Source organism: Diospyros lotus, chromosome 9 (assembly GCF_014633365.1).
Source record: "Diospyros lotus cultivar Yz01 chromosome 9, ASM1463336v1, whole genome shotgun sequence".
In the NCBI taxonomy this organism is placed as follows: domain Eukaryota; kingdom Viridiplantae; phylum Streptophyta; class Magnoliopsida; order Ericales; family Ebenaceae; genus Diospyros; species Diospyros lotus.
In genome coordinates, this window is record NC_068346.1 from 3,184,607 (window position 1) to 3,209,678 (window position 25,072).

General features: G+C 40.9%; 1 protein-coding gene and 2 long non-coding RNA genes across 7 annotated transcripts in view; 2 read left to right on the forward strand and 1 right to left on the reverse strand.

The window, feature by feature from the left end:
* LOC127809591 (ABC transporter B family member 27-like) overlaps nt 1–25,072 on the forward strand; it is an 86,857-nt gene that overhangs the window by 2,644 nt on the left and 59,141 nt on the right. The gene's annotated exons all lie outside the window — the stretch shown is intronic.
* Nucleotides 1,638–15,181, forward strand: LOC127809598 (uncharacterized). Of its 2 annotated transcripts, XR_008025142.1 has the most exons (3): nt 1,638–1,665; nt 1,754–1,872; nt 14,298–15,181. It is a non-coding gene; the product is annotated as an uncharacterized LOC127809598 (long non-coding RNA). The 2 variants fall into 2 exon arrangements; XR_008025141.1 differs by lacking the exon at nt 1,638–1,665 and having other exon boundaries at nt 1,724–1,872.
* LOC127809599 (uncharacterized) lies at nt 15,251–20,536 on the reverse strand. Its single transcript, XR_008025143.1, has 3 exons — nt 20,404–20,536; nt 16,108–17,559; nt 15,251–15,489 (listed from the first exon to the last, which is right to left on the reverse strand). It is a non-coding gene; the product is annotated as an uncharacterized LOC127809599 (long non-coding RNA).

The window sequence follows — 25,072 nt, forward strand, 5'->3', positions numbered from 1 at the left end:
ATCATAAAACAGAACTCTGAAGTAAAATAGCATTTATATTCTGTTTTATATGAACCATAGCATCTGCCTGGACCATGTTATCAAATTTGTAATTTTGCAGCCAAAATATGGTGGAATGATAATAGAGATCGTATCGGGAGATATAAAGTCTCCTGATCAGAAAGCTGAGGCTCTGGATGCTATCAAGAACACTGTAGTAGCTATTCTTCTGATTGTAGTCGTTGGGCATGTCCATTCTTTCCTATTTTTCTGTTGTTTAACCTATACCCTTTCTCCATGCAAATTCTAGTGAAAATTATCTGTTTTTTCTGATTATATCAGAAGATTTGATGATGTCAAATCTGGTGTGTGTAAAGAACTGAACTGGGACGTTGCATATCAGATGGGACTTCACTCTTTTGGTTTCTAACATTTTAATGTCTTCATGGCATTTGATGATTTTACGTTGTCAAAAGGAAAAGAAAATACAGTTGATGATTTGGTGGTTTTAATGGACATTTTACGGATAGTAAATAAATTTACACCGACAATATTTAATACTGGATGTATTTCCATCTCGCCTTATCTTCATTCTTCTCCTCCTCCTTCCTTTTCCTTTGGTTGGGGAGGGGGTTGTGTTAGGGAACAAATCAAGCATAAAAAAAAAAGAAAAGAAAAGAAAACTAGAACAAAATTGCACACACACACAAGACAAAATTTACGTGGTTTGGCAAAGAATGCCTATATCCGTGGCCACACTAGGTGTTTTTCACTATTTTTTGGAAGATTGCAATTACGAGAATGCCCACGTATTTATAGACAAAAACTAGGGGCAGATAGAGCTCCTAATTCGGACAGGATTCCTAATCTGTTTAGGATTTCAGAAACAAATCTTCCAATTCCAAAAAGTAATGCAGTAGGTGTCTTAAATCAAATCAGGCTCCACATCTCCAACAGGTTGTTGATTTTAGGGTAATGTTTAGAAGTCTATTCTATTTACCATCTCTAAAAGTAATGCAGTAGTCACTTTTCAGTATACAGATTTCATAGTGCCATATATTGTTCATGATTATAATCTCTTTTACATGCCGAGTTTGCCTTTTTTCTTTATTGTTCGACTGGCATTATTTCAAACACAGAAAATGACATTATCATTTCCCTTTTCCATTTTACTCAGTTCTCTGTGCACAGCACTTCGGGCATGGTTGTTTTCTTCCGCATGTGAAAGGGTTTTCGCTCATTTGAGGAAGGACTTGTTTAGTCACCTTATCCAGCAAGTAAGGGTCATGAAATGCTTGTTTTCATAAAATTTATGAGAGTCATTTGTGATATCATTTTTGCCACCAAGTAAACTATAGACACTTTTAGTTTGTGATAACTTCTTTGCCCCTTGGAGCAGCAGCTTAATTGCTGTTGGCGACCACAATGACAATTTAAGAAAATTTACTTTTATCAATTTTATAAGGCCTGTACTTGGAACACTGGTTGATAGTTGTCACTACATGTTTCAACAGGAAATAGCCTTCTTTAATGTTACTCGGACAGGAGAACTTCTGAGCAGGCTATCTGAAGACACCCAAATTATAAAAAGTGCTGCAACAACCGACCTTTCTGAGGCTCTTCATAATGTAACTACAGCAGCTATTGGTATTGGCTTCATGTTCTCTTCATCCTGGAAGTTAACATGTGAGTGATTGTTTGTTTTTGGATGGAAGAGGTTGATTCTGTGTTGATTTCAATTAAGGGATTCTAAGTGTATCGATGCTCCTTTTAGTGTTGTCCTTGGCTATTATACCTGTTGTATCAGTTGCTGTGTGCAAATTTGGGCATTATCTTCGTGAACTTTTACATAAAACTCAAGCTGCTGCTGCAGTAGCTTCCTCAATAGCAGAGGTTTGTTGCTTCATTTTCCTCCTTTCCTTTATTTCTTTCCTTCTTTCTTCTTCAAAGTAATGGAGCAGTTCCAGAAAATAGCATCATTTTAACTTCAAAATCCAGTTATAGGAAACGGTATACCGTGTGGATAGAACTATGCCTTTTGTTGTGAAGCTGTAAAGAGTTTTGAGCATTATGTCTAGATGCATATGTTAACTTATCTTGAGCAAAAACTGCATTGATGATTCTGTTGATCATTTGAATCAGTATGACCTGAAAGACCATTCCTGTTCAAGAAATAGAAACTTTGAATTCCACAGGGTCTAAAGTACAGTATGGTAGGGATAGGCTGGTATGGTTTATTGATTTAAGTTGCTTGTAATTTGAGAGGATTGTGGTATATCCAATAAAAATAATATATTATTCTTGAAACTAATCATGTAACAGCACATTTTATGGCCCATTATCGGTAGAGTCCACAATTTTTTTGTCACTTGCAAGGCGTGGAGCCTCATGCACTCTGGAATTTTTTTTTTTTCCTGTTTGGTGATTCAATATTTTTGGAATGAAAGTGTAAACAAAGCTGTATTTGATTGTCAAATATTCGTCGTAGTGCCAATCACCCTATATATACAAGTAGATAATTACGAAGTAGGAAAGATTCCAAGGAACTATGAGAAAAGGAAACCTAATCAAATCTGTAAAAAAAGGCAACCGATAATTATAGAAGGATTCTAACAATCAATCTCTTGCCATTGGGCTGTATCTAGTGGGATTGATTCTCTAACACTCCCCCTCAAGCTGGAGAGTAGATGTTGACCATTCCCAACTTGTATGTAATTTCCTAAAATCTAGTTGGTGGAAGACCTTTTGGCATATAAGGAGTAGTAATTAAGTCATTGTCCAGTTTTTACTTGATGAAATGTCTATCAATTTCTATATGTTTGGACGATCATGTTGGACTGGATTGTGAGCAACGCTGATAGTAGACTTGTTATCACAATATAATTTCATTGTTCCTTCAAGTTTGATCTTGAGGTCATTTAAGATAATTCTCAGACATAGAAGTTTGCATATTCCATGAACCATAGCTCTAAATTCTTCCTCGATACTCAATCTAGCAACCACACTTTGATTTTTACTCCTCTATGGGAACAAGTTTTCTCCTAGAAACATACTGTAGCCTGATGTTGATCATTTATCCATAGGTGAACTTGCATAGTCAGCATCAGAGTATGCTTTGAGGGTCATACCACCATTACTTTGAAATATGATACCTTTTTCCTATAGTTGCCTTTAAGTAACACAAAATGCAGTTTACTGCCTGTAGATGTTCTTCCCTCGGGTCATGCATAAATTGGTTAACTGTTCCAACGGAGTAAGCAATATCAGGGCTGGTATGAGGCAAATATATTAACTTGCCAACTAACCTTTGGTAACTGCCTTCATCAACTGTGCTTCCTTCATCCATTGACCCTAGTCTATAACTCGTGTCAATGGGAGAGCTTGCTGCCTTGTTGTTAAGTTTCCATGTTTCCTTCAGCAAGTCCAAAATATACTTCCTTTGGGATAGAAATATATTGTTTTTGGAGTAGGTTAGTTCAATTTCAAGGAAATATCTCAACTTACCAAGATCTTTAATCTCAAATTCTTGGGCTAAATGTTCTCTTAGAACAAGTCTTTTAGTATCATCATTTCCTGTAATAATAATATCATCAACATAAACCAACAAAACTGTCCTTCTCCATTATGCTTTATGAAAATGGTATGTGCTCCCTGACTCTATTTATACCTTAGCTGCCTCATTGCCTGTGTAAACTTGTCGAACCATGCCCTTGGCGACAGTTTTGGCCCATACAAGGCCTTTTTCAACCGACACACCTTATTATCCCCAAATAATTCTTCGAACCTAGGTAGGGGCTCCATATAAACTTCCTCTTCTAGGTCTCCATGAAGGAAGGCATTCTCAACATCAAACTGCAACAATGGCCAATTAAAACAAGCAATAATAGAAATTAGTATTCTAACTGTATTCATCTTGGCTATTGGAGAGAATGTTTCTTGATAATCGATTCCATAGGTTTGTGTGTATCCTTTTACTAGCAATTTCGTTTTGTATCTTTCAAGTGTCCCATCAAATTGGTATTTCATTGTAAACACCCATTTACATCTCACTAGTTTTTTATTCTTTGGTCTAGGTATAATCTCCCAAGTGTTGTTCTTTTCAAGTGCTTTCATTTCCTCCTTCATAGCAAGTGTTCAATTCAAACCGATGCGGTCAGTCCACCCCCAAGCGCTAGGGTCTATCCCGGCAGGCGGACCTCAGGGAATTCCCCCGTTCAAACAAAGCATTGTATCAAACAGGTGTCGGCAGACCTCGAGTCATCTCAGTCTCGCCAAGCCGTGTTGTCGGAACAAACTGACGCAGTCAATCTGCCCCCAAGCGCCCAGGTCTATCCCGGCAAGCGGATCTCGGGGAATTCCCCCGTTCAAACAAAGCCTTTGTTGAGGTTTCCCTAGAGTTTCTTTTATTAGAAGATCAGTGGAAGCATTGATGGCTATCGGCTAGAAGCTATTAGACAATTAGGGTTTTTTAAGCTAAAGTGTAATTAATGTAAACTTTGGGGGTCTAACTATAAATACCCTATAGTTGTTAGTTTTAAAGGGGTTCCGCTTCCTCTATAAATAAGAGGGCAAGGTGACAGTCGAGCATTATCTTCTCTCTTATCAAGTTCTCGGTTACTATTGTGAGTACTCTTGTTCTAGAGAAAGTGAGAGTTATGTATTGAGTTCTTGGGCTTTCTTGGAGTGAACAAGGGATTGTACTTGATCGATAGGATTGTATGAGGGTTTGGGTTTTGTACTGATCAGTTTCTTCTCAATAAAAGCTACTCGATTAGGGTGTTGGACTGCTGGATGTAGAACTAGTGTAAACCAGTTCGAACCAGGATAAAATTGGCTTCTGTGGTTTGTTTTTTTCTTTCTTGTTTCTTATTTCTATTCTGATTTGATTGTATTTAATTTTCTGTTGTTAATAGGATTGATTTCGGGTGGGTTGAGGGTGTGAGAATTGGCAAGAACGATCCTATTGTGCTCCTAATTTCTATCAGCCTTATATTAAACAGGCGTCGACAGACCTGGAGTCATCTCGGTCTCGCCAAGCCGTGCTGTCGGAACAAACCGATGCGATCAGTCCGCCCCTAAGCGCTCGAGTCTATCCCGGAGGGTGGACCTCAGGGAATTCCCCCATTCAAACCAAGCCTTGTATCAGATAGGCATTAGCAGATCTTGAGTCATCTCGGTCTTATCCTAATCAAGCCTTGTATTAGACAAGCATTGGCAGACCTCAAGTTTTCTTGGTCTCGCCTCAACGGACCTCAAGTTATTTCAATCCCCTTCAAACAAAGTCTTGTATCAAACAAGCACTGGCAAATCTCGAGTCATCTCGATCTCATCCTAATCAAGCCTTGCATCAGACAAGCACAAACAAACCTTGAGTTACCTCGGCTCACCCAATACTTACACCAATTAAGACATTCGAACAGATACTATAAAACAAAAAGGAAACATGAATTACAAGGTATTCAGGAATTTCCTCATTTTATTACTCATACTGTGTTTAAATACAAGTGTTAGCAGACTAGGAGCCACCTCGGTCTCACCGAGCCACGCCCCAAAACAGGCAGGTGCAGTAACTTGTCAGGTCCCGAGGATCTGACTTGGGATTTAGAGAATGGGAGAAGGAAATCAGAAAGAAATGAGAGAGAGAAAGAAAGAATTGAGGGAGAATTCAGTAAAAGAGTGATAATATTTCTCAATGATTATCGAGAGGGGGAAAGAGTATCCATATATAATTGGGATTCTCTCCTCACGTGCTGTAACCGATTACAGCTATAGGGAATGTACAAGCTTGTCATAGCAGCAACAAATTCTGTACTACTCCCTCAGCAGCTAACTAACTCTACCTATATTCTTTCTTATTTAGTCCTTCTATTACATTAATTCTATTACATTTAATTGCAAAACTACCCTCATCCCCACGGTACATGACACAACCTCAGCTCGCTCGGCACTCACGACAGTTGAAGTATCCAAGCACTAAAAGAAAGAAAGAACATAAACTACAAGGTACTCGAAAAATTCTTTGTTTCATTACTCCATTTCGTTACAAGATATATCAAAAATACAAAATCCTTCATTACATTCTTGATGATCATCTTACAATATTACAAAAATACAACCAAGCTAGCTTTCTACCTCACCATAATCAAGTCTTAGCACAACAAGGCCGACGCAGCCGTTGAGCATGCACCATCTGTAAAGCCCCCCTTATGGGTAAAACCAACATGATCTCAGGGCAAATGGCTCAAATCAACTGGAAATCTTCTTGGTTGCGCCTCGGTTGACGGAGCCACCCATAGACCACATCATAATGATGCAGATCCTTGGGAAGGCAAGAACAACCACCTCCCCCCACCTTGGCAGAGCTATGGAATTCCAAAGAAGGGGGGAGGACCAAGGCGACAGAGGATGAACTAGACTTGCCAGCCCTCATACCGCCCTCGTCCAAAACCACCAACCCTATTACCGCCCTCATCCAAAATCACACGTTTTAATGCTACTTTTGCCCAAACACGCCTAACTTCGGCCATGGGTACAACAACCAACCCCATAACATCTCCGCTAGAGGCACTGCCATAGGTTGGAAGGACCTCGACTCGATTTGACATTCTCGACCCTCAAACCCTAAGGCCCCTCGTAAAGCAGAAGACACCCAAGCACAACTGAAAGATACACGAAATAAAGGAAGGAATCCTCCATTTTATAGGCATAGTGGGGAACATCTAGCGTCATCCGCGCCCACATATGATCGTGCCACTTGTCCTAGCATTAATGCCCCATATCTGGCAACCGAAGAACCGCCATTGAAATAGGGCCACGTACCCAAGCAATTAAGACCCTAGCCTAGGGAAGTGGCGCACCATGCATGGGAAAACGTCCCCTCGCCTTCGTAAATGCACCCCCTGGGAAAGCGGCACACTCCGCATTTGAAAACATCGTTTCACCTCCTTAACCACGCACTTTGGACTCCATGTCTCGCGTGCACTCAAAACACAACACTTGGACGACCACCTTCAGGCAACCTGAGAAAGACAGAGCATAGAACACGACCATTTCATACCTCACTCGCTAGCCCATCGGTAGCCGACCCAAAGCTCGAAGAGCCCGGCGCATCAGCCTGGCACATCAGGAGCTCGACTTGAACTCGAAGGCCCCAGTTCGTCAGCTACCCAACGCCTCTTCCGCTGCAGAGGAGCCTCCTCAACCTTTGACGGGGAGGAAGTACCAACAACAACTACCGAAATCGGTTGGGCGAGAATATGACCCTTTAACCTCCCAGTAGCGGCTTTCCCCTTGCTAACAATCGCCTCGGAGGGCACCCCAACGCTTTTCTCTACCACACGCCTCGCCACTGCATCTGTCGTTAAATCGGGTGCCACTCGCCCGGAAACAAAAACCCCCAATATGAGTCGTGGTCAGCAAAAATCGAACAAAAAAGGCAACAACAACTTACCATGTATTCGGATAAAGCCCCAGGATTTTCCCCGAATTCAACAAGCTTCGCGGACTCAAGCTGGGGAGAGAACGTAAATACATCCGCTAGGGCTTGGCCCTCCAAACCTAGGCCCTCGTACTCCATCTCTGTAGGGGGGTTCGACTCCGGATGCTAACACAAGGGATACCTCTCCTTGCCATATTTGTCCAAGAAAAAGCTAAGCTCCTTCTTGCTTGAGGCTATCTTGAAGAAGTCATCCTTGAAATGCTTAAGGAAAGGGCTAAAGACTTTCAACAGCGTCCTCCCCGAATGTCCGGTCAGGGAAATCCAACTGCCCTTCCCGGCCCCTTTCCTGTGATAGTAGTGGAAGAAGACCGTCGTGATAGGTTTGCAACCCAGAAACTCAACCAGCACCTCGAAACCACGAATGAAGCCTCAATCGTTTGGGTGCAGTTGCGTTGGGGCAACGTTCATCGCCTGTAAAACTGAGCCCTGGAACTCAGTCAGGGGAAGCCGCAGACGTAGCTTTGAGAATAGCACCTCGTACATATAGACGAACCTGGGGTCCAGGACCGAATGAAAAACTTGCTCTCCCCTTCCGCAGGGACGGCATACGAACTTCTCCTCCTTATCCTCGGTCCAAGAGAGAGGGAATGCTCTCCTCATCACCTCCACAGACGAGTCAGTGATGTATTTTGACGTAATCCTGACAATATCTTCGCTTACCCAGTTGTATGCACGAGCAAAGTTCGAAGTCGAGACAGTCATTGACGAGCAAACTAGCACACCACTCAATCGATCGAAAAGTTGAATAGCGGAGAAATTCGTACGCAAGAAGAGCCAAGACAGGGAAATAGTTCAAAGACGAATGCAAAGGATACGCACACGCGAAGGTAACGCATATTAATAGGCATCGTGAGGGACACCCAATGGACGAGCAACGACCAATGCAATTCCGCCACATACCCCGCAATTAATACCATGGCAAACTTGCCTCACCTAGGGTAGTGGACTGCCCCACGCCTACAAACAACGTCTCACATTCTCGAACAGGCGCCTCGATTTTCGGAATCCACACACAATCAAGTGAGGGTGTCAGAGCGACACTCCGAGTTTCAAATTTAAAAATCACAACCAGACAGCTCGATAGGCCACCAAGCCCTGTACCAAATTACTCAAACGAAACTCGACAAAACACCTACAAAAGCTCGGATTCCCCCACGTGAGCGTCTGACCCGAGGGACCTCAAAGCATCATAATCATAGAGGCCGAACAAGACAAGCACAAGAAGAAAGACAATAGAAATAGAGCATTACTAAAGAGGGGAAAAAAGAAATAGTTTATTATGAAACAAGGGACATCCAACAAGGTTACAGGACTTATGCGAAAAGCCTACGCTATCACATGGAATCACGACTCAGCTCAACTCCTCTTTGCCGGGTCCACAAGACGGTCGTCCTTGATTTCCTTAAAAGGACCAAAGGCCGAGAGATCTAACTTTGGGAAAACAACTCGAATGTGGGATAGAGCCACTTCGTACCCCTCTCTTTTGGACTCTGGCCGCTTCAACCTTTACCCTTGCCATCTCGAACCGAGCAACCGCCACCTCAGCCATTGCCTTCATCTCCTTCGCGGTCACCTTGGCTTTCGCTACCACCACCTCTGCCTCCAGCCTTATCAACTCCGCGCCGGCAGCATTAAGCTGACTTTGAAGAACGACAACTGTACGTTCGACCTCGTCAACCTACTTCTTTGTCTCAGCAGTGGTCGCCTCCACAGCCTTCATGACTTTCCCTTTTACTGACTCTCGGGCTCGATCTAGTTTCTCCTTGTAGTCCGCCTTCATCTTGGTAAGCCAGGTCACGGTACCTGCCTTAAGCAATCGGCAATCTGTAGTAAGCTGGAGCACCTGACGCTCGACCTGATGGAACGCAGCTGGTTGCCTGAGATCGAATAACCTACGCTCCGACAACGGATCGAGATAAGCATCGATAAAGAGGTTGCTCCAGAATTCAGGGTCTTGAAACGAAATCGAGTAGCTCCCAGGCCCAACAAGACTCGAGCCGTCAGATGGTCGGGTCTCCCCCTCGGAACCCTTCTGGCGCTTCTTGTGCCGAGCCTGCTCCTCGGAAATAGTAGGTTCCCCAAGTCTAGGGACCGAAGCCTTGGTGGCAACAACCATAGGAAGGGGCTGTGCCGTAGAGGATGCCAGCGTTGGCGCGGTTGGGGCATTCCCAGCTACCTTACCCGCTAGAACAGAGCCCGATGCAGTTTCATTTTCCTCCTTACGGAGTATCTCCAACTCGTCCTTAACCTCTTTCTTACAAAATGTCAATGCCATTTTTCCTGCAAGAAAGAACATTAGGCATGAGAGCGAGCAAGGAGATAAATCGCTCACATGGTTTGCAAAGCCCCCGCAACGTCCCGACACGGATCTATGATAGCAAAAGGATTCCAAATTCGGGGAGTTACCTGATCAAAGCAGTGCGTGGAAGGAGAGCGCAAACAAGAAGCGCAATCTCGACCAAAGGCCTCGAATACACCAAGAGCTCAAAAAATCGCAGGAATTCAAAGACTGGAGGAAACAAGGAGTAGAAAACCTGGCCCGAAAGGGATCTTTATAAGGGTCACTAAACAGTGTTTACGACGCATCTGATGGTCAAGAACCATTCGTCATTGATCCACTGCTATAAAGCCGCCCCTTGTCGCACATCTAAAGGGCCATAAGTTACCTACCTACATCATCCCACTTCCCAGACATAGCGCCTCGAATCTCAAAATCATGCGCACCACAAGCCAGAGCGTGAAGAAGAGTCGCCTCGCCGTAAGAACCAAGTCGACTTTAAGTATCCTTAAGACCCACATCCGCCTAGGCAAAGTGGCAAGTTGGCTCGGTCATCTACCCTGACCGAGTACTAACGCCAACCCAACTCTCGGGCTTAGCTAGAAGCAACAAAATCTGTCCAGCTCACCCTTCTCTAGCTCGAACGCTCACTTCTTGAACATCTAACTTGGGGGGCTGTGGATCGTACTGGCCCAATCTTGGCCTTTGGCCCACATCCCAAATGCCCAATCTCGGCCTTTGGCATCGTCAGCCCACGGCCCAATCTCAGCCAAGGACTAGATACTGGCTCTACGCCAGCTTGCAACAACATTATTATAGCTGCATGCTGGGTCTTTCCGCGCCCGCTTGAGATCCCATCTTTATTAATGACAGATCCCATCTTCATTAATGGAGGTCTTGTCGGCACCATGATATCGTCTGGGAATCCCCATCGGCGCCGGATACCCAGTTCCATCACCCTACAAACACACGACGCATGCATGTAGGAGGACCTCTCCTCCTATATATAACCCAACTCTCTTCAAAGCCAATGTATGTTCTCTTTCTAGTCTACCCACACTCTGTTACTTTACTCCCTTACTCACTCGAGCGTCGGAGCGCTTGCGGGTGCTAGCCGCCCCTTGACGGATTGGTCGTCAGAGCCCGTCCCTTGCCGTTGCAGGCCTGCCTCCGACCATTCCTTTGACCAGGAAGGAACAGTTTCCCATTCGCAACCCTCTTTGTGAGGGAAATTTAATTTGGGTGTTCCAATCTGTGCTCCAAATTAGAGCAGATCTCGTGTGTCACAAGATCTACCAGTCTAATTTTTGTTGGCTGTCGGCAGGCTTTGTTGGCCAGCTAGCAGCAAAATGTATTGAAGAGCCCACCACCACCAGTCTTTACTAATGGTTATGGCCTCTAAAATAATATTCTATTGCTGCTGGGACAAGGGAAGGCACGTTAATTTCAGAAATGGGCAGCTCAAACACCTTGTCACATCTATGTTAATGACACGAGCTTGAAATGCCCAAAACATTAATTGAGAAAAAAAGGTGCAGATTTAACATCCATAAGAATTATACCGTGATGAAATTACCGCAGTTTTGGCTATCTGCTCGCTGATAATTATTGCAACTAGTTCTATTAATGCCGGCTGGAAGCTGCTTACTGTTATCTACTGGCTGCAGAGAAGCAGCAGATTTCTGGGGAGGCGCGTTATTATTTGATCCCTGCCCCACCTTCTGTGCAGCTTGAGGATTCTTGGTATTTCTCTCTCCGTCTCCGAACTAGTAGCCCAAGGACCTATGCCCTCCACCAGCGCTCACCCCACGACCCATTTTCACTGTTAGATTTCTTTGGATTAGAAAACCCCAAGCATTGAAAATGATTCAAAGGCAATCAGAAACAAGTATATATATATATATTGTGGAAATTAACTCAATATTAAGTACAACAAAGTGCAATAAGAAACAAGTGTATATATGTTGGTATTGTTTATGGAGAAAGAAGAAAAGGGATGAAGCTTATTTTTACTGAGTATTCAATCACTTATTTATATAACTTATTTAAACAGAAAAAATATAAAAAAAAAGCCAAATCTGCTGTAACAGAAAATTCCTAAAAAATAGCTAAAGACTAGATCAAGCCTAACACAACTTTGACAACTTCAATTCCATGTCAGCATCAAATCCTAATTTATTTGACTATTTCAGCAGCATCATAAGTCATTATTCAACACTCCTCCTTGACTTTGAGGCTGCAAATGCAAAACATTTTAATTTTGGCATGTCTTGGATATAGCATATGGGCATTTTATGGTTTATAGTTATGAGGCATAGGTATGGTTATGGGTTTTTGGGCATAGGCATTTTTTTTTTGGGCATAGGGATGGATATGGTTTTTTTTAGTAGAGTTAAAATAACACCTCCTCCTCATGTTGGTCAACAGCAGCTCTAGCTTCTCCTTGTTGTTGTGATCTGCACACAATTGTGATGTGACCTAATTGACCACATTTGTTGCACTTTACATCGGGCCTTCACCAACACTTGTGTTGTGGATGATTGGTTTTTTTGCAGTAAGGGCAAGGTGGATAATTTCCACTATTATTGTTTCCAGCATTTGCAAGCTTCTTGTTGTGATTCCAAACATTTTTTTCACCGATGGGCCTTGTTTGTGCCTGCAAAGCTCCTTCGACAGCTCCTCCTATCCTCACAAGCCTTCTTTGTTCTTGAGCTTGTAAAGCATTAAGTAACTCTGCCAAGCAAATGCTTGACAGATCTTTTGTATTTTCTAGAGAAGAGATGGTGGCTTCATACCTCTCTGGAAGTGTAACAAGTATTTTTTCAATGATTCTTTGATCAGGAAAATCCTTACCTAACAACCTCACTTTGTTAGCAAGGCTAAGCAACATGTCAATGTACTCCTTTACAGTTTCTGACTCCTTCATTCTTTGCATTTCAAATTCTCTGATCAAGTTTAACACTTGCATATTCTTCACTCGTTCATTGCCTTAGTATTCTTCTTTGAGATGATCCCAAATGGCTTTTGCTGAAGACAGGTTCATGATTTTTGTGAAAATATTGGGAGAAACTGCAGCATACAAGTAGGCCATGGCTTTAGCCTTCCTTGTCTTCCTCTCCTTGTGAATCTTTATTTGGTTCATAGTTGGATTGGCCGGCAAATTAGCGACTACGTAATCTTCCTCAACTGCTTCCCAAAGATCTTGTGCCTTGAGATGGACTTTCATTTTAATAACCCATACTTGATAGTTGTCGCCACCAAATATCGGTGTTGCCAGCATTCCGTGACTTGATTCTGCTTCCATCTTTGCAGATTGTTGGCTTGAATTTGAGTGTTTGTGAATATGGTTTTTTTTTTTTGTTTCTCTCAACTCACAGGTCCCTCAAGAAAAACGCTCTGATACCATTTGTTGGTATTGTTTATGGAGAAAGAAGAAAAGGGATGAAGCTTATTTTTACTGGTATTCAATCACTTATTTATACAACTTATTTAAACAGAAAAAATATAAAAAAAATAGCCAAATCTGCTGTAACAGAAAATTCCTAAAAAAATAGCTGAAGACTAGATCAAGCCTAACACAACTTTAACAACTTCAATTCCATTTCAGCATTAAATCCTAACTTATTTGACTATTTCAGCAGCATCATAAGTCATTATTCAACAATATATATACATATTGTGGCGATTAATTCAATATTAAGTGACTAGAAATGCACTGGGAACTCAGTATATAGTGGAGATACTCAATATAGCAGACAAAAAAATTTTGTTTCAGCATGGTAAATGTCAAGAAATAAATAAGAAGTAAATGGAACCATAAACATAATGGAAATACTATTTGTACATAGACATTGTACACTATCTAGCAGGCATGTAAAGGCTAGAGAAGTTGCAATGGAGGTTACCTAATTTTCATCTTTGGGGAGATATTAGACTTTGAGAGTTTTGATGAGGACATATATGTTAATTGGCATTCCTCCAATAATGCAGCAAATTGATAATGCACATTGTCAATTCTCCAGAATTGACAAGGGCCTGATTTGGTATTATTCAGGTTTAGAGAAGAGTTTAGGAGGAGAGAAGATATGAGAGAGAGAGAGAGAAAAGAGAATATTCATTCATCACATGCCTCAATCTGTGGCTGTGGCCGTATATATAAAGCTCACAGCTGGGAATAACTAACCGGGAATGAGCACCCGGTGAAGCATGGCTGCTCATAACTGACTCAGTACAACCCTCATAGCATAAAGAAGAAAATTATATTGACTATCCTACCCTTAGGAATGTGACACACATTAAAACTGTTTTATGTTGTAACCTTGAGGAATGTCAGCAATTTAGAAGATGCCCAGTACTAAATGCAGCATGAATATTTCTAGTACTCTGCCACTGGATCTCTGTCATGCCTGTTTCTTTCTGTTACTGCTGCTGCTGATCTGTTTGCTGTTGCATTGTTGTATTTGGTATATGGCACGTACCTAAGTTCATTAATCTCTCAATAGTCATCCTGCAGGCTTGATAAGACCAAGTTTTATGTTGTAGGGGCTGGAATATTTACTGGGGTTACAGTAGCACTATATCCTGTGTCTCATGTAAAGGCCAGGCTGCAAGTTGCTTCATAAGATGCTGTTGACAGGAATGCATTTGCTGTTATAAAAGGCATATTAAGAACAGACGGAATTCCTGGGTTATACAGAGGTATTGGTACAGTTATCACTGGTGCAATTCCTGCCAGGATTATGTTTCTTACTGCTTTGGAGACCACAAAAGTGGCTGCTCTAAAGTTCGTTGAACCACTCAAGTTATCAGAACCTACAGAGGCAGCAATAGCAAATGGCATTGCTGGCATGGCGGCATCTCTTTGTTCTCAGGCTGTGTTTGTTCCAATTGACGTGTTATGTTAACAATGTTAATCTTTTCCTTGAAATGGTTATTCTTTTTCTGGATTTTGAGTCATTGGGCGCTTTTTATTTAGGTTTTGGTGTATTATTCTTTGTGATTGAGAACACATGCAGAGATCTATTTTAATGTTCCATAACCTCCGTGGCAATCAGGTTAGCCAAAGATTGATGGTGCAAGGATACTCTTGTCATGCGACCTACAATGGTGGACTGGATGTTGTTCAAAAGGTCTTGAAGTTGGATGGCGTTCAAGGACTCTATAGGGGATTTGGTTTGTCAGTCATGACTTATTCCCCATCTAGTGCTGTATGGTGGACAAGTTATGGTTCAAGCCAACGCCTAATCTGGAGATGATGCATGGTTTTCTAATTCCAATCCTCTCTGTTATAGGTGCTTGTTTATGATAGAACTCTGGTAAAAAAAGTGATCGCTCCTTATCTAGTTCACCAACCCTATGGTTTTGTTGTTCTTGAGATACCTTTAATATGGTGGCTATAATTTAAGACTTCTATTTGTTTTTTTCTATCAATAGAAAGAATAAAGTTTTTTTTTTTTCACAAAAAGATGCCAAAAAGGGGGGAAAAAGGAGCTTCACCTCTGTGCACATATGGAAGAAAGTAGTCCTCTCCACGAAGATAAAGTTGTGTGTTAAATTATTGGAGCAAAAGAAATACAAAAATGCCTTGACAACGAAAATGGAGGATATGGAACAAAATAGATTTTTCTCAATGAACTGGCAGCTTGTCTCCTAAAATATCTTCCTATTCTGCTCCATCCAAATGCACCTGGCATACCCTCATCAGCCAAGACCACCTTGAGATTTTGCACATCTTCTGTTCCAAGATTCATAAAAGAAATAGTTAGGCACAGCAACACCCATTGTATCCCAAAAGCAGAAATAACACTATTCTATAATTTCCTGTCACGTCACTGTAAAGATCATTTGTAGGTTTTTCAGCCCCTCCTTACATGCAGTACCAATTAGAGGCAGCAAACATAGTGTACAAGTAGAACGGTTTCAACTTTCAACTGCCTTTAATGACATAATTCCTGGAAACTGCTACTAATGATGAGAAGATTTCTCACTTTCCTCATATTTGCTCTCTGCGAAAGCCAGAGTGGAATAGTCTAATTGATAGGTTGGGCTGTTGTTATGAGGAATTGGAATGAATTTAGGAGCATTAATTGTTTCCCTTAAATCATCTCATTCTTTTTTCGTCTAGTTGTACATATGTTAAAAACCAAAAAGCAGAACTGTCATATATGATTCAAATGCAATGGAAATTAGTCGATCTATTCATCGTTCCAAGAAGCCCTTGTAGCCTGGTGACAGGTTAAAAACCAAAAACACAGTTTGCGTCACAATTTATCCAAGATTTAAACAAAAATGAAATGATCCCAAGATGAAAACAAACCAGTAGAAGATAACTAATGCATGTACAAGTGTATACCATGGATGTAGAAAACTCCTAGCTTGAAACTCTGTATTTCAACGGACAGGATGTTGTTATATGAGCCAAAAGCACACTGCAGGATCACCAACAGCCCCTTGAACCGTGTCCTAGAGCTTGATAGAACGGATATATTAGCCATATTCAAGTATGTGCTATCGAAGCACTTTGTTGAGTTTGAAAGCTTCACCCACGAAGACGGCGTCTCTCATGAACTGGTCTCCAAATGAGTTAGTTGCTCGGTTGACCTTTTATCCTGATCCTGGCTTCCAAGTAAGCGATCCACATTAGTTTGTGTAGAAGCCGGTAAAGGATGCAACCAATGGGGACAAACGAGTAACACAGCATACGTGCTACTTTTGTAAGGAGAGTTTTGTGCACAGCAGGGTAAAACCTGCAACAGATGACTCTAAATGCTAGAAAGATGAGGATTGGTCTTGAGCTGGGAGAGCAGCCTGCCATAACAAGCTCGGGCAGTAACGTCTGAAGAAGCTCCCTTCCTCCCTTTGCCAATCACGTCAACAAATCCAGCGGATTCTTTCGGGCTCAATCAACATTTTTGATAACTGTTCGGGGAGAGGCAGTGATTGTTTGAAGTTGACTCATCTATACCTGTCAAAGGGATTGATAATTCTCTCTACTACTACATCATGAGCAAGTAAATGGCGACGACAAGGGCAGCAACTGTCATAAGTTTATATCGCTGCTCTTATTTCTATTCTTTTGCAACACAGTAAGTCTGACCAATTACCATGCCAATAACTAAGTGTCACTATAACAATGTTTGGAGCCATGTTATTTTCCACATTAATACGGTAAAGTTTACAAGCGCAAATGTGTGTGTGTGTGTAATTCTCAGAATGAAAAATGCGGCAAGAAATATATCCTGTTTCAACACTAATACCAAACATTGATCTTATTTTTTTCACTCCCCATCCATTCTCTAGTTTCTTCATCAAGGCATGCCTTATAAAACCCTCGTGTAAGCTCTATAGGCAGCCTCGTGGATTTTCTCTGGAGGATCACCAGGCTTAATAAACTTGTATGATTTTTCGTCTGTCTCCTGCAGCTGCAATGCTTGCTGCAAGCTCTGCACCACAGTATTCATTGCTGGCCGCTCATCTCCACGGAAACCCAAGCAGCATTCTGCAATCTTGACATATGCCCCCAAACTTTTGGGTACTATCTTCCCCACCAGATATCGATCAATAATCGGTTCAATGGTTCTCCGTCGAATGCGGCGCTTAAACCGGTGCGTTAGATAGGTGTCACCCCTGGCTAGATGAGGACTATAAGGTTCCACAGCACAAAGTACTTCCAACAATACTACACCAAATGAGTACACATCAGATTTGGTAGTTAGGTGTCCACTTATTAAGTACTCAGGATCCTTGTATGCATGCGTCTTCATGATAACATGACTAAAAAGAGTTGTAGTCACATTGTTACGGTCTAACTTGTAACACCCCAATTCCCGGGAGCGTTAACGTAACGTAAGATTTCGGGGATAAATTTTTTTTTTAAACAAAAATCCATCAAAAAAAACCATTCCCCAAAAATTCCGTTACACCTTCTCAGTATATCAACTATGAACCATTAATAAACCAAGACAGGTTCACCAACACAAATGCGGAAGTTAGATCGAAACCTCAACAAGTCATAACCGAAACCACTTTATTTATATATAAAGTTGCACCAACGTTTACATGACGTTTTCAAAAGTAAATAACATAACTGAAAAGACATAATGTAAACTATCCGCTAATCGCCGTCACTCCTCGACGATTCCTTTCCCTTTTGCACCGCTGCCTTCACCTGGAACGTTTGAATATTCCAGGGACAAGTCCAAATTAGATGATGAATCATCTAAGTGAGAGTTCAAAACACATTTTTCATGAATAATGCAAGACATGAAATAAACCAATATACCCGGTAAGCCCTAGCTCAAGAGAATTCCCACGCGCTTAACCCTACCATGGGGAAAGAGCAATCTCTCTAAAAGCTATGCTACCACACCGACTCGACGACACGACGACCCAACGCGATTCTAGCTTAAATGGGGCTGCCAACGCATCTCACCAGAATACGTTCCCACCTTAAGCATCCAGGAACCACCATACAATCCCAACTCCAAAATTTCACATGGACCACCTAGTCGTCCTAGTGCAACTTCCCTGGCCAAACGGCCTGGCACGGAAATCAAGGCGGCTATCCTGACATGCACACCCAGCATCAGATACCCCTATTATTTCGTCACGCCCTTGGAGAATTACGGCTACACTATCCAGACAACATCCTAGGCTGACATCCCACATGAACAACACAGTATGGATCACCTAGTCGTCCTAGTGCAACTTCCCTGACCAAACGGTCTGGCACGGAAACCAAGGCGGCTATCCTGACATGCACACTAGCATCAGATACCCCTATTATTCCGTCACGCCCTTGGAGAATTATGGCTACACTATCCAGACAACATCCGAGGCTGACATTCCATACGTACACATAAAACTCAAGACAATGCCACAATTCACAATTCAATGCATCGTATAAACAACATTTATAAAATGCAATGCACAGTTCAAAACGTTTAGGGACAAACCTCCCTCATAAATCCAACCGTCACCGGTTACCATTTTAATGCACAAAACCATTTTGCATGAAATCACCATATGTTCAGATAGAACAAGCACAATAAATCAAGTTTTGGAGGAGAACCACTCATAAGAAAGCCAAATTTTGGTAGCGAACAACTCACCTTGAACAAAATTCAGAACACCTCGAATCTTGTGCCCAACCTCAATTTTCGTGCAACTCCTCAAGTCTTTTAACCAAACCACATTCTTATAGGTCCTCACGCGCTGCCTAAGTGCTCTACGCGTGTGATGCCTCGCGTATGCTTTAAAAATCCTCTATCCACTACACCCGAAGCACTCTTGTCTAGCACAAATGTATCACAACTTCGAATGAGAGAATCCTTAACCTTGAGCCCCTATTTATATGTTTAGGAAACTTAGCCACCAAGAAATATATATTCTGCAATCATTTCAAATCTTTTAAAATCTTTTCCAATAATTCCAAATCTTCTAATATTTTCTATAATCATTCCAAATCTTTTGATATCTTTTGCAATCATTCCAAAATCTTCTAAGATTCTCTGCAATCATTGTAAATCTTCTATAATCATTCCAAATCTTCTAATATCTTTTGTAATCATTCCAAAATCTTCTAAGATTCTCTGCAATCATTGTAAATCTTCTATAATCATTCCAAATCTTCTAATATCTTTTGTAATCATTCCAAAATCTTCTAAGATTCTCTGCAATCATTGTAAATTTTCTATAATCATTCCAAATCTTCTAATATCTTTTATATAATCATTCCAAAATCTTGTAAGATCTTCTGCAATCATTGTTATCCAAATCAAATCTTTTCTTATCCAATCAAATCTTATACAAATCTTATTCTTAAAGTCATCATGAGCCTTCATCTTATCTCTAACGTCATCATGAGACTTCATCCTTATCTCTAAAGTCATTTATGAAGCTTTTTCCTGAATCTCTCAAATGCCCCTAGTAAAAAGATTTCAAGAATTACACTTTGGCCCTAACTTTTGGATAATTGCACTTAGACCCTTTTCAACATGGTCCCCGGGCTAATTTTTAATTGCATTTTAGTCCCTAAAAAATGGACTAATTGCGCTAATGCCCCTAATTTTTAGGTAAATTACACTTTTACCCCAACCTCAAAAATTACGATTTTGCCCCCGGCTCAAAAACTGAACTTCTCTTTAAAGACCTTTATAACCCTTTGAAATATCCTAAAACACTCTTTTTAAAATTCTGAAAAAATATCGTTTCGATCTCCCTCCGTCAATTTCGAAAAAACTGCACTTAGGCCCGAATCTTCGTTTTAGCTACAAACCCTTTTGTTTCTTCCAAAACTACTGAAGGGTTACTCTATATGCCAAATATGAACTTCCTTGGGGTTCCATTGACTTCCCGGATGCCCCGTACGATAATTCGGTATTTCAGCCTAAATCACAATTGCCTTTTTTTTTTAGCTGTACCGGGAACCGTTCCCGATCCAACTTCTTTTGATGCCTAAAATCATAACTCGCATTACTTGTCGATACTATACCTTTTTCCTTGGCTATCTAGGGTCTAGGGTACTCCCTCTGACTAATTCGATCGTCCAAAGTTGCGTTAGTGTACCCTATAGTCTTATTTTCCACAAAATCCATTTATGCTCTTCATCAAATATTATTTATGACCTTAAATCATTCTCGGGTATTACATAACTCTAACTTGGGTGCTTCCAAACCCGAAACTTTGGCAACCCATTTCTCATCTAACAAAATGCTGCTTGATTTCAGGTCCCCATGGATGATAGGCCCCTGAGAACAAGTGTGGAGGTAATGTAGTTGTTGATTTTGTTTCCCAAAGAGGCCCAAGGCTATGACGAAATATTCGGGTTTATCTTCATAGGCTTTGGCCCGTGATTGAAGTACCGTCTAAAAAATACCACCCATTGGCAGCCCATTAAAAGTCGGGCCATAAGCCCTTAATTAGGCCTTTTGGAGGAGAAATAGGCTGAGCCCATTTGCTCAAGGCCTAAGGAAGCCCAAGCCGAGCCCAAGCCCAAGCCAAATGGCCCTTTGCAACCGTGCCCTAGTACCACCATATAAAAGGCATCTTCTCTGCCTTCTTTGTCCTCATTCGACGGCCTCTCTCTCTCTCTCTTCTTCTCTTTGCTCTCCCGATCCTTTCCTTCGATGTCTGAGATCCGTAAGCTAGTTCTTTCCTTCTTCGGTCAGATCTCATCTTCTTGGAGTGATCTTCCTTTCTTTTGGGAAGCCGATGGTCGGTCGGCGAGTAGCCTCTATTTACTTAGCGCGACAGATCCGTTTGGGGTAAGCTCTCGGATACTGTTCTTCGTCTCATATCTCTGTGATCGTTTTTGTTCCTTGGTGGATCTTGTGGTGAACGTTACCTGTGTGGTTTTGGGAGAAGATTGGTGTACTGGCCGAGAGGGTTTAGGGTTCCGATTTGGGGTCTTGTGTGGCTTGTCCCTTGTGAGCTTCCGTGAGGCTTGGTGTCCCTATTTTGGTGTTACCTGGGTGGTATAATCTGGACTGGCCCAGATCTAAGCCTTGACAAGTTATTTACAGGGAGTTTCTCTTGTTCTATCATGTTCTTGGCTGATTTGTTCGATATCTTTTTGGTTTGATTATATATTGCTCTAACCTCCTTTCTGTTTTGAATTACATTATCTTCCGCAACAAAAGGTATCAGAGCCTTGTGTGGCTCCTGGGTTGTGCAAAATCAAACCCTAATCGAAAAAGCCCTCTGGTTTCTTCGATCGATTTTTTCACGGTAAGTGGTTCTAGGGTTTACTTGAAACCCGAATCGGTTAACTCATATTGCTTTGTGCAGTGAATGATTCGGGGTAAACCAACCCCAGATCCGTGATCATCAGTCCGAGTAGCTTCGCCCTGACCGGCGCGTGCCAGTCTACACTCCGGCTGGTAACGGCGCGTGTAGTGACAGACTTTGGCGCGTGAAGGTTGGCAGGCTCGAGAGATCCGACCCTATTCCATTCTAGATCTCTCTCTTGAGATCTAGCTCGGTAAAGTTTGTATCAGCTTTAGTTATTTGTTCTGTTGTTACTGTTCTCAATTTTTTTTTTTTTGCCGATACATTCCTAGTGCATTCTGATGATTTACTGTGTGTGATATCAGTTATTCTTGGCTGTGTGCAAATCTATAATACTGATTACTTTGTAAATCAGTCTTCACTACTCTGTTTAGTCCTGATCAGTTCTGTTTTATTAACCTCTTGAGAATTTGCTGCCTGACTTAATTTAAAACTGTGTGTTTGTATTAAATTTAATTAGGCTGCATATTCTGTGTGAAATTCATATACTTAGTGAGTATGACTACACACTTTGAACTAGGGGTTTTCAATGGAAAGGGGGACTTTTCTATTTGGCAACAAAAAATGAAGGGGATTTTAGTACAACAAAAGGTATCTAAGGCCATAGATGGTAAATACCCTGAAGGTACTAAAGAAGAACAAATACTAGAAGCTGATGAATTGGCATACATTTCAATAATCTTACACCTCTCTGATTCAGTGTTAAGAAAGGTAGGAAAACTTAACACAACTAAAGAGCTATGGGAAAAATTGAAAAAATTATATGTAAAGAAGTCTACACCAAATAAACTCTATTTGTTAGAAAAAATTTTCAGTTTTAAGATTGACCCCTCTAAGGATCTAGATGACAATTTAGATGTCTTCAACAAATTAGTTCAAGATATCACTAATTGTGGTGAAACAGTATCTGAAGAATATAAGGCTGTGATCTTATTAAATGCAATTCCAAATATCTATAAAGAGGTAAAAAATGTCATTAAGTATGGTAGGGATACCTTAACACCTGAAATTGTTATAGATTCTTTAAGAAGTAAAGAAATGGAACTTAAACATGAGAAAAGGCATGGTGAGGTCCATATGATGAGAGGTAGGTCCCAATTTAAAAACCAAGAGGGAGGTAGTAAGAAAAAGGGTAGAAGTAGGTCCAAATCCAAAAATCGAGGAAAGGGGAAAAAGTGCTATGGGTGTGGTAAGATTGGGCACTTTATTAAAGATTGCTATGCAGAGAAAAATAAAAATAAAGAAAAGGGTAAGGATCAAGAAGAAGCTAATGTAGTAACCTCATATGATCCTAGTAAAGTCTACATGCTCTTAGATTCTGATTCCACTGAAATTAATGTTGCTGCAAAATCATACATGCATGAATGGATCTTAGATTTAGGAGCATCATTTCATGTTACATCACAAAAACATTGGTTTGAAAACTTGCATGAATCTGAAGGTGGGCAGGCCATAGTATGCAGTAACTTAGCATATAAAATCATTGGGGTAGGAAACATCTCTGTTAAGTTAGACAATGGCTATGTCTTAAATTTAAAGGATGTTAGATATATACCTGAAATGGTTAGAAATTTAATTTCAGTTGGAGAATTAGAAAAGAGTGGTCTTACTGGAAAAATTGAAAATGGGGTGTTAAAAATGTTTAAAGGATCAATGGTAGTATGTAAAGGGGTAAGGAGAAATGGGATCTATGTATTAAATGCTGAGGTAATTAATAATCTAGGATCCCATATAGCATCAATCAATCCTGATGTCACTATCAAGTGGCACAACAGGTTAGCACATGTAAGTGTTAAAGGGCTTAAGTTGCTAAGTGATAAAGGTGTTTTTGGTAAGGACTTTGTGTCTTATATCCCTTTCTGTGATCATTGTGTCCTAGGAAAACATCATAGGCTATCTTTCTCCTCTAATGTTCATAGAGCCTCTAGAGTCTTAGAATACATTCATTCAGACCTTTGGGGGCCAGCATCAAAACCCACATCAGGTGGTAATAGGTATTTTTTGTCTATGATTGATGATTACTCTAGGCGAGTTTGGGTTGTTCTCTTAAAAGATAAATCAGAAACTTTTAAAAGTCTTAAAAACTGGAAAACTCAAATAGAGAATCAAACTGACAAAAAAATAAAATACCTTAGGACTGATAATGGCTTAGAATTTTGCAATTCTGATTTTGATAACCTATGCAAGGAGTATGGAATTACTAGGCATAGAACAGTCCCCTACACTCCTCAACAGAATGGAGTAGCTGAGAGGATGAATAGGACCCTCTTAGATAAGGTTAGGTGTATGATGATTAGTTCTAATATACCTAAGTCATTATGGGGAGAAGCAGTTATGACTGCATGTTACCTAGTTAATCTTACTCCTTCAGCTACATTAAATGGTGATACTCCTTATGAAAAATGGCATGGAAAATGTGCCAACTACTCAATTCTTAGAACCTTTGGTTGTGCAGCGTTCACTCATCAAAATGAGGGAAAATTAGAACCGAGAGCTAAGAAATGTGTTTTCTTAGGATATCCTGAGGGAGTCAAAGGGTATAGGCTATGGGATAGAAACCAAAAGGGAATAAGAATTATTATTAGTAAAGATGTCACATTTAATGAATCAGAAATGCCTTGTTCAAAGCTTTGTGGTGACAAAATTAATGAGGACAAGAGTCCTCAAGAAGAGTTGAAAAACTCAAGCACCCAAGCCCCTACTAATTCAGATCAGGTGGAGAACACTTCTTCCACCTCTAGTGAAGTAGAAAGTCAAAATCAACCTGAAGTAAATGAGGAGAGTGAAACAGTAGAAGATTTTCAAAATGACCAGCCATCAGTCTCTGATTACCAACTAGCTAGGGATAGGGAAAGAAGGCCTCATAGGTTACCTCAAAGATTAGCCTCAGATTTTGAATTAGCCTATGCAAGCTATCAAGACCTAGCTGAAAATGAGCCTAACACATATGAGGAAGCCATAAGAAGTAAATACTCAAAAGAATGGACAGAAGCAATGAAAGAGGAGATGAGTTCCCTTAACAAGAACCAAACTTGGGAATTAGTCCCTAAACCTAAGGATAAGTCCATTGTAGGTTGCAAGTGGATTTATAGGGTTAAGGAGGGTACAACTGATAGAGAACCAATAAGGTTTAAGGCTAGGTTAGTAGCCAAGGGATTTACACAAAAGGAAGGGGTAGATTATAATGAGATTTTTTCACCAGTTGTTAAGTACACTACCATTCGTGTCATGCTTGCATTAGTTGCATATTTTGATTGGGAACTTGAACAACTAGATGTAAAGACTGCCTTCTTGCATGGTGATTTAGAGGAAAAAATCTTTATGTATCAACCAAAAGGTTTTGAAGACAAAAGAAAGCCTGATTTTGTTTGTTTCTTAAAAAAATCCTTATATGGTTTAAAACAGTCCCCAAGACAGTGGTATAAACGTTTTGACTCCTTTGTTAAATCAATTGGTTTTAAAAGAAGTGAGTTTGATCATTGCTTGTATTTTCAGCACAAAAATAATGATGACTGTGTGTTTCTTTTACT